The following is a 10596-nucleotide window of genomic DNA, read 5'->3' on the forward strand; positions in this document are numbered from 1 at the left end:
CCTAAGACGTGATCTCATCTTGAACCAGATCCCTCTCCTCTTTAAGACCGAGTGTGCTTCTGGTCCCTTCCTGGTTGGGCAACCTCTGAGACATGGTGCTGAGGCCACCTTGGCTGGGGATAGTCAGACACCTCACTTCGTACGCCCCACACAGCCATATAGTAGTGGAAGGCATTCAAATGACATCACTCAGACCCGGAGTCCAATTGTGTTTCATTTGCCAGCTCTGTGATTCACGCAAACTGAGTAACCACTCTGATTTTCTCATTTCTACAAACTGCAGACCATAATGACCACCGACTGGCACCACTGGGAAAAATAAAAAGATGCTCTGAAAATGATCAAAACTGTGGCTGATAGTCATCAGAGATATTTCATATGGGGACTTGCTATTATAATTTAATCATCATTAAATTACATTCAAACTCTTCACAACTTCACTCTGGGGTCTACTTCTCCCCCACCCTGTTAACCTGTCCATAGCTACTCACCTCCTCTGCCCATCCTCCAAATAGACTTCTAGCAAATAGTCCATGTTTTAGGCAAGACAAGCATTTTATTGATCTGTTTTTTCTAGAGGTACTGACATTTCAAATTTATTGTGAGTTTTGCCTGGTCCTGCTGCCAAGATAGTCCAAGGATACAAATAAACCTGTGTTTGCTTCCCTTCCACCAGGAGCAAGAGCAGCCTTCAGTGGAAAGACCTTCACAACTCTTCTCTGTGAGTCTCCCGAGGTTGGTGAACAGTTTTCAATCTTCAGGTAATGGGAACAACAAGGCCCTTGTTTTTCCTTGGAATCTAGGAGCTTGCTGACTATGCCTATGTTTGGGAGAAGGAGGACCACAGGCTGTAGAATCGACCTCTAGACAGGTTTGCCTTTCAAAGTACAAACTAATTTTCCAACCATTCTGCGGGTGGAAATTTAGCGATGAGACTACAAGCATCTTATGATCTCCATGAGCTGCTTCAGGAAGTAGGAAGACTGTTTTGCTTTTTATTTAAATGACACATCAGGAGATTCATTTTTCCAGCAGGTTATCCTATTCAGCTAAAAACCTGAATAGAAAAGTGGAGGAAATTTCCCTCAAGGGTAAACCAAAGAAAGTGAATCCAAGATCCTGTTTCTCATAAAGAATGGGAAATGGAAACCAAGAGCTGGCTGATTTATTCACGCAAGGCATTCTGTATGCTTTTCTGAATCACAGGTGACACCTCAGATGAGGGGACAGTCAGACGGAGACAAGTTTGGGAGCACACAAGTTAGTTCTGAGGTGTACATGGGATGCTCGGCTGGGTTTGTTGAGCTGATGATTGGAAATAAGTGTTGGGCACTTGAGAGAGGCAGGACAATGGAGCACTGCATTGAAGAATCAATGAGGCATTGATAGAGGATCAGTAATATATTGATAGTGGAAAAGTGGCAATGGCCAGCATGCCGGGACACATAAGCTGAGGAATAAGGAGCCTCAGAGACCAAGCTCTGGGGACCCAGGTATTTAAGCAGTGAGGTAGGGACCAAAGGAAGAGATCTTTGTGGCCAAGAAAGCTAGAGAAAAGCTACTTTTTCCTTTATTGATTCAAGAAGCACTTTTGAAGCTAAAAATGAATGTTTTTAAGGAGGAGACAGAACTGGCAAATACGTCAAATAAATAAAACAGAAAAGAGACTAAAATAAATCATGCCCTTGGAAATTAGAAAATTATTCCAAGAACTTTTTAAAATTTATTGAATGTAGAATATTAAATATGAAATTTAATATTAAAATATTAAATGCAGAAGCCAGGTTATAGTGAAGAAAGTAGTAGGCAGACGTTAAACATTTAACTGTAAAAATTATAAAAGTATGATATAGAAGAGCTGCTTGACCTTGGAGGGGAGAAAGCCTTCTGAAACAAGTCATTGAAAGGAAAAATAATAAAGAGAAACTTGGCAAATTTAACTATATCTAGATCAAAAGTTTTACATTTCAAGAGGCAAAGCGAACATGAGTTCTAAAAACTGGGAGAGAACATTGGCAAAGTGAGTGATATAAAAAGGGTTACCACTCAGAGTATACAAAGAACTATAAAGGTATTAGAGCAAGATCTACCAAAATGAAAAATATGAGCAGGCAATGTACAGAAGAAAAACACGGGTTAGAGGAAACTGCAGTAAGATCTTACTCATAAGTAGAGTGTGTATTAGAACACTGGCTGCATACTGTTTTATGAATGCATGGTTGATTGTTGTTGCAAGATTGTTATGCAGAGTCCTGATGAAGACATAGGAGGACAACTTTCTTCACCCTTGGCTGGGGAGAATGCAGACTGGTGCAGCTACTTTGAAGCCTAATAACAAACCTAAACATGTTTATGCTTATTCTGTATTATTTCTATCAGGCTATCTATGTTGGAGAAACACGGGGACTTGCCCCTATGCAGGAAGACAGGTATAAAAAGAATTCTTATAACTGTGAAATAGAAAAGACCTGGAAACCACTTAAGCATCCATCAGTGGGGAATAGCCCTGTAGGCTTCGGTGCATTCAGACTATAAAAACTGTGAAGCCATCTAAAACATGCGCGGTGATTTAGATGTTCCAAGATGGGTAGGACTTTGAGACTATAGAATGAAAACAATATATTCAAGAATAAAATAGTGCCTATTTAGTCTTCTATGTAAAGCACGTATGAATGCTACAATTTTTCTGTGGGTAAAAGTCAGTTCAGGGGAGGCTCCTTGTACACTGGGAGTAGGGGCAAGACTGTTGAGTGGAATCATTCCTTCCACAGTCTCCAGCTGCAGGCTCTGTCACTAACCTGTTCCCTGTACAAACCCAGCTCTAGACTCAGACTCTTATGTATATGTCACTTTTAATGCCGGGAGTGTGCTGGCCACAGGGCCACACACATCTGTGCCCACAGGAAGGTGGAGAGAAGGTGGCTCCTACCACACGCTCCATGTGAGGTAGTGGTTAAACTGCAAACATTGGAACCAGACCCCTTTGGTTTGAATCCTGGATTTAGCATACCTCGGCTGTGTGCTATTGTCATGTCTCCTGTCCTCCCAGGCAGGGAGGATCGTGACAGCAGCTGCCTCCTAGCTTGAGATGAAGTTAGTGAGTACAGATAAGATGCTTAGAATAGTATCTGCTTCACAGGAAATATGAATGATATGTATGAAATAGATGAGGGTGTTGAATGGTTTTCATCCCGATTTGAAGTCTTTAATCTATCAGAGTTGGGTTTATGGTCCTTCTAGTGGGTTGCCTTCATGTTTGAGGACAGTAGGATGCTAGCTGAAGGCTTGAATGCGTATGCCTCCAGCAGGTCTGCATTTACATTATGGGTCTGCCAAAATTCCAAGTTATACATCATTTTATAGATATATAATGCTTCATGTGGCTTAATTTACTAACCCCCCAATTATTTAACCAGTTTCCTTTTTCTTTATTATAATGGGGAGATGAACACCTTTGTGTGTCAACATCTTTTCCTCCGTAGTATAGTTAGACTCTCAGGAAACATGGTTCTGGAAGTAGAATGGCAGAAAGACAGAGTGTTCAGATACATGACTGCACAGACCAGGGACTGGATTATCTGGGATCAAATCCAGTCTCTACCACCAGGTGCTAGACCACGAGCAGTTTTCTTAGCCTTCTACACTTTGATTTCCCTGTCTATAAAATAGGTGATAATTGCAGGACTTGAAATATGGGAAGGATTATTGCACTACCTTGGGAAAAGGGTGCTTATATAGCACCTATTTAAAATGAAGGCCAGCCTGTAGGAAGCCCGAACAAGTTCTAATTAGTGTTATTGGGCCACAGGGAATGAAACAACTTAAGATTCTCATTGGATATTGCCACTGCCAATTGTATGCAATGGGACAGAGGAGAGGGTCTCAGTGTCTCATTCCCAAGAAGGGGAGTGGTACAGCATGCACCAGGCAGAGCTGGAGGACTTTGTAAGGGCTGGCTTTGTCTCTTTTCCTGTGAGCATTTCTTCTTTTCTCTCTTCAATCTGTATTATGCAAATATGGATGCAACATGCAAATGTGGGTGGACTGTGGTAAGGTCCTGAGATGTAAGTCTGGCCCAAAATGATGCCCTGGAGTTTAGGGCTCATGCTCTACTAGCAAAGCATGTCCCTGCACACATTCATCATGGCCCTTAGATGACAGTGGAGAAGGGTTTGTCAGCCGGGGCTGTGCCTCCTGACTATTATCCATTATAATAACACTCCCAAAGCAATCAACACTTGTAAACATATTTAACAGTGTTGTGCCGATTTTCCCACCAAAACAAAATAATGTTAGAGGCAGATTTCAAGTTTCTATCTTCTCTGAGGATCCTGAGGTCTGGAGAGGAAGGTTTAAGCTGAAAGAAGAGTTGTACTGGCATCTGGAAAACACTGCTCTTCTCTCAGAGTTGCAAGTTTTTAGTGCTTTAGAATATGAACCAACTTTCCTTTCCTTTCAGGAAACCACCTAGCACATCCATTCCGAACATCTGGTAAACAAGGAAGCAGCCAGGGTTTTATTATGAGTGTCTAGTTTTCGTCTCAAGAGTCTTTTTAAGCTTCTGCTTTTTCCCAATCCTCAGAGGGGACATGCAATTTGCATTGAGTGCTGCTTTTGCTAAAGGGTTCCTTCAAGGAGAAACCAGACAGGAAATGCTCCCAAGCCCAGCTCTTCCTGTGTGGAGACAGCAGGCCAGGAGACAAGCTGAGTCCTTTGAAAGCCTCACATTCACCAGGCCTGCCACTTCTTCAGTGTACTCCTGCCTAGGGAAATACATAGCAGAGAGCTGGAACTGTTGTTCAGAAACCCACTATTTACCTTGAGTGGAATACAGGCCTGAATCTATTGTAGGTAGCTCAGGAGGAAGAAGCACAGGAACTACCTAAGGGGAATTCATATATCAGACTTCTAGGCCTTCATTAAAATTCTGCTGTGAAAGAATGTTGATCAGTGTGGAAAATCCCATATTATGTTGGCAATGGAGAAAACCATTTAAGAAACAGAATGTATGGAGTGTGGAATAATAGGTATGAGAAGAGGTATGTGCAGGTGTCTGTATATTAGAAAGGAGTTGAAGTAACAGTAGTTACTTTTGGGTTCTGAAATTGTTTTTTTCTCTTGGGTTTCTTAAATCTTCTATATAAAATATACCAATGTTTTAAAAGTAAATATTTTATTGAAATACAGCATATGTCCCAATTTTGAAATATTTGCCCTTCTGATTTTTTTTTTTTAAATAAAATAAACAGGCTGTGGAAATAACTTAGCTAAAACAAGCAGAGCCCTGGTTCTTCCTTGTGCTCTGTCCCAGCGATGACCTCTCATGAGGGAAACGACTATAGCAAGTGAAAGGTCTTTACTCAGCAAGGCTGGGATATTTCCCAGAATTCCATGCTGGGAGTGTTTCCACTCCCGGTGAGTGAGGCTGATGTGACATCCACCGCACATGCGTGGGTTCTCCTTTTTCATTCTTTTCCACTTCACTTTCAACTCCCTTCCTGCGCCTGGTTGTGGACCATGAGCTCAAACAGCAGATGTAGAGACTGCAGCCTAACAGGCGCTTTAACCCATTCCCGCAGTGGCATGAGGTTAGAGCCCTGCCATAAACTATTGTGCATGTGTATGCATTTGCAAACATACCTGTGCATCTCCTAATGACTTTGCTTAGCGGAATGAACCCTGTTTGACACAGAGCTAGAGGGTGGTGATGGTGGACAGCCTCAAAGCTGATTCCTGATAGTTGTATTTTATTTTGAAATAGGGTCTGACTGGATTTCCCTAGTCTGGACTTAAACTTGTGACCCTCCTGCCTCTGCTCCTCAGAGTGTTAGGATTATGTTGCATTGCCATGCCTGGCTGGACCATCTTTCTTGACATTCATTTGGGTAAAATCCTGTCCTCCGCTGAACAAGAGTGGCTTGTATAAAGGATAATATATTGTAGAACTAGGAATCTCTGAGTTCTAAGATTAGGTCAGGAAATACATTAGGACTTCCACTTCTGTCTTTTGGGTTTCTGGCTCAGTAGGAAGCCAGCTGTCATGTCCTGAGGAGCTTCCTCTAGCACTCCAAAGTCATCTTGCACCAGATCACAGTTGAGCCACTCCCTAAGTCCTGGCTCTCAGAAACTAGATGAGCTCATAAACATCAATGGTTAAACTTTGGTGGAATTTGTTATAACACTAGACCCAAAAATTGTAAGCAAATGGCATGGCTATATTTTAGGGCCTTAGGTGTGAGGGTAATTTTTAAAAATCTAACCATAGCGTTAAAAATCCTTTCTAAAATCTTGATGATCAAGGTACATTTTTTTTTTAATTGGTTGGAGGTGTGTTCTTCTGTAAGTAGCAGAATATTCAGCTAATAGCTTGTTGAACAAAAGGGAGGGGGTCTTGGCCTTACATAATAAGGAATCTAGCAGGAAATGGTTTATTTCAGTGTGGGCTGCTTGGCTCAACATTTGGGTATCAGGCTAACATCTTTGCAAACCTTTGCTTTCCCCCTAGCTATGAGATAGAAACAGTGGCTCCAAACATCACATTTTTTACAGCCATCACCTTGAAAGCAGGAAGAGCGAGTACTAGGGATAGAAAGCTGGTCCTTCTGTGCTCCCCTTTTATCAGGGAAGGAAATATTCTCTAAGATGCCCCAGACTGGGACACAGAATCAAACTTGGACTGGGGCCAAACCCACTGTATTAGTTAGCTTCCTTTTCCTATAACAAAATTTCTGAGGCAGTTGACTCATGAAAGGTATACTTAGCTTACAATTTGGAGGTTCAAGGTAGGGAGGGCAAGGATGGTTTAGGGGCATTGGTTTGGCCTTACTCTAATGTGGCATATCATGGCAAGAGGGCATGTTGGAATGAGAACTCCTATATTAAGACAGAAAGCAGAGAGAGAGAGAGAGAGGCTGAGGTTGCGATCCTACAATCCACTTGGAGAATACAACCCCAGAAACCTAAGGACCTGCCACTAGGTCCTCTTGAAGACACACTGTACCTCCCAATAATATTACCTGGAGCACCAAACCTTTGCATGTGGAACTTTGGGGGGACACCCATGCAGACCACAACACCCACTTACCCTGAGAGCAAAGGCACATTACTAGATGCTTGAATAAAACAGGGATCTGTGAACAAGTAAAAGGGTAGGGGGCCAGCTCCTAGCAGCCATCTACTAGGGTCTGCCCATTGACCAAACCTACCCTGTCAGAAAGGCCTTCTTTGTGTCACACTTTCCTTTATACTCTGGGATGTGCAGGAGCAGGCAGTTTCTCTTGGGAGCACTAATCCCCCTCTGAGGGTAGTTCGCTAATTAGCAATGTCTGTGTTTCTTGCTCGACCACAAAGCTCATGGTAGACTGGGTCTCTGGTTCATGGTCGAGGAGGCAGGCTTTGAGACTCATGATCCAAAAGTTCATTCTCTACCTCCCTTATACTGTGTTGTGATTTCTAATCCATAGGAATCATTGGGAGAAAGTCAAATTTCCAGTTTTTTACTGGCTTGTATTCATAAATCTTTTATAGGGATGTTCAAATGACTTGATGGGCGTAAGTGTTTTATAAAGCGAGATGTTGGCTGTTCAGCAATACTCCACTCTGAATGAGAAGTCCCACAAGACAGGAATTGGATTTCTCCTTGACTTCATGTAATTGACAAGGCTTCATTAAACATTAATTGCTGTCTCCTGGAAACAGCCTAAGTAGAGTGATATAATTGTGGCTCATATTCATAACTTAGAATTATGCTCCTTTCTGTTTGTCCAGGGATAATTATGCTGTCCCTCCAAGGCTTGTCAAATGGAAGAGGGAAACAGGGGTGAAAAGAAGACACCGATTGTCATGGTTTGTTGGGTCCCAATAGAGCATACTGACAAGAATTCCTGCCTTCAAAGAGCTTAAATTCTGTATTTCCTAATTCCTATTCTTTGAGAACAACTCCATGTGTTTTCAGTGAATGTTGCAATGACCCATGGGGTATAATTCATTATCCACCAAAGTCCTTTCCTCTGTCTGTGAGGTTTTTCTCCTGGCTTCAAGACTCTTCTTGGGTTTCATATTTAGATATCCCCTGAGAGCCTCATGTATTCATGAGCAGGGCTGCAGGAAAGTGATTAGTTATGGGGGTTTACAGCTGCCCTGCTGTTAGAAGGTTGTAAAAGGAGGAGCACTGGGGTATAGCTGGAAGGATTTATTGCTCTCTCCAGGTTCTTCCTTTGTGTTTTCAGCTTCCTGTCTGCCATAGTGTGAGCAGCTCCTCTTCCGCCAGGCCCCTCTGATCTGCTATCCTGCCCAGGAGCCAAGCAACTATGGAATGAAACCTCCACAGTCTTGGAGTCAAGGTGAACCTTTCCTCCTCTAATCTGTGGATGTTGGGCATTGTGCTTTAGCAATGAGAAAATGATTAAGAAAACTCCACTGTTCCCCGGGCCTGCTGTGCCGGCCTAGCCCCCAGGTTGTGCTGACATGGCGATTGAGATTGGGCATGGTAGCGCATGCCTGTAATCCCAGCTCTTGGGAGGCTGTAAGCAGGAGAATCACTATGAGTCTGATCTAGTAGTGAGACCCTGAACACCCTGTAGACTCATCCCTAAAATACAGAAAAAAAAAAGAAAACTCCATTCTGATAAACAAGCTCTTTATGGTCAGAGAGTTGATAAATAGCTCCTGTTCTAGTGTTGCAGAGAAGGACAAGTGAACTGGATGTGACCACCTGGAAAATCTAATCTCCAAGCCAGGCAGAGTCCTCTGTGGGGCTTAACAGCCACAACTCTCAGCAACGCTGATTCTCTCTGCAAGATTAGCTGAGGAGGTGGTTGGTGTCAGTGGCAGGTTCAGGCACTATCTCATCCCCATGGAGAGAACATAATTGTGTTATGGACATCTTTTTCAGGCCATGCATTAGTTTTGTCCTAAAGTCAAATGTCTTACAGAACAGAACCATTTCCTTATGTTTATCTCTCCCTTTCCCTTTGCCTTTCTAGTTCCCTGTCTCATCTGTCTGGCTTTTAGTATATTTATTGAACACTATTTTAGTTTCCCATTGTTGAATTCTGAGTTACCATAGGCTCAGGAGGTGGGTTTATTGTAGAAGTGTAATTATAGAAGTGTATGTTCCTTATCTCCATTTCCCTGAGTCAGGGGTCTAAGTATAGCTGGTTCTCTGCTCAGGGTCTCACAAGGTTGGGTCAAGCTATCATCACCTGGCTGCTGTGTTTTCATCTGGAGCCTTGAATGGGGACAAAGCTTCTAAGGTCAAGTTTTGTTGGCAGAACTCCTTTCCTTGTAGCTGTGTGACTGAGAATCCCATCTTAGTGCTGGCTGTTGGTGAGCAGTACTCTCTGTCCCTGAGGCTGCCCACAGTCCCTAGCTGGGCAGCTGAGTCACATCTCACTCAGAACATGGTCACATCTTTAAAGCCAGCAAGGGAGAAGACTCTCTTGCCCCAGTTTGCTAAGACAGACTCTTACACATTGTAACCCAATTGGAGGAATGACATGCTTGCCATGTTCTATGAGTTAGAAGCAAATTGTAAATTCTGCTCAAGAGGAAGTGATTGCACAGGGATATGACTTCCTGGGAGTCCCCTTAGGGTGTGTCTACCACAAAGAGCCACTTTATGGGCCTGGCACTATACCCACAGTGGGGTATAGCATAGAGAGAAGAGCTGCAGCTCCTTCCTTCTTACAGCCACTGTTCATACCGGTGTGGAGCCGGTAAAGCATACCCCCTCAGTTGTAAATGGTTGGTTTAATTTTATTTATGTTAGAGTTCATGGCGGTAGAAAGAATCTTTCTGGATACAGTCCTACTTTGAAGAAGTTCAGTATCCTATCATTAGGCCCTTTCTTTGGACCCCTAACTATGGAATAGATTTAGAATTTAATGTGAGACTTTCGGGATGAGTTCTATCTTCCATTTTGTCTTACTGTTTACAAACTCTCTGACCTTAGGAAGATGTTGCACCTTTTTCAACTCAGTCTTCTCACCTTTCAAACAAAAATAGGTGTTCTTGTGGTATAAATATGTTGCTGTTTATGGATTACTTGTAGATCAAAATAAACATTGCTGATGGTTCTGGGAGATCAATACCATAGCCTTATAGCTCTACGAGGGGCTTCTGCACCAGGTGGTGATTTGCCCGTGTCTTCCTGAGGTTAGCTCTTAGTGGGCGGACTCTACTTTCTTCACCTCTTGTCTTCTCCAGGGCCTGACCCACAGAAGGTGTTAAAGGAATGCTAGTCCTTTTAGGATGTTCTTTGTATTTTCAGCCAAGAGTTTGTGGAAGATGGAATAACAGTCCCTCAAAGATGACCATATCCCATTTCTGAACCCTCTGTGCAGTTACATAACAAATAGGAATTTGCAAATGCAATGAGATCTTTTTTTTTTCCAAAATTTTATTGATAAACAGATAGCAATGAGACAGTTTCAAATCAAATCAGAAGTACAGATTCAACAAATAACACACTGCATATATTCTTCTTAGTGGTTAATTGATGTACAAGATGTGGACTTGAGATCCTATTTACAAACACCATTAGAACAAATCATTGTATTCATTAAGAGAATGCAACTATATATCTATCCCAACCAC

This window comes from Octodon degus, unplaced genomic scaffold, assembly GCF_000260255.1.
Source record: "Octodon degus isolate 3935 unplaced genomic scaffold, OctDeg1.0 scaffold00011, whole genome shotgun sequence".
NCBI classification, from domain to species: Eukaryota; Metazoa; Chordata; class Mammalia; order Rodentia; family Octodontidae; genus Octodon; species Octodon degus.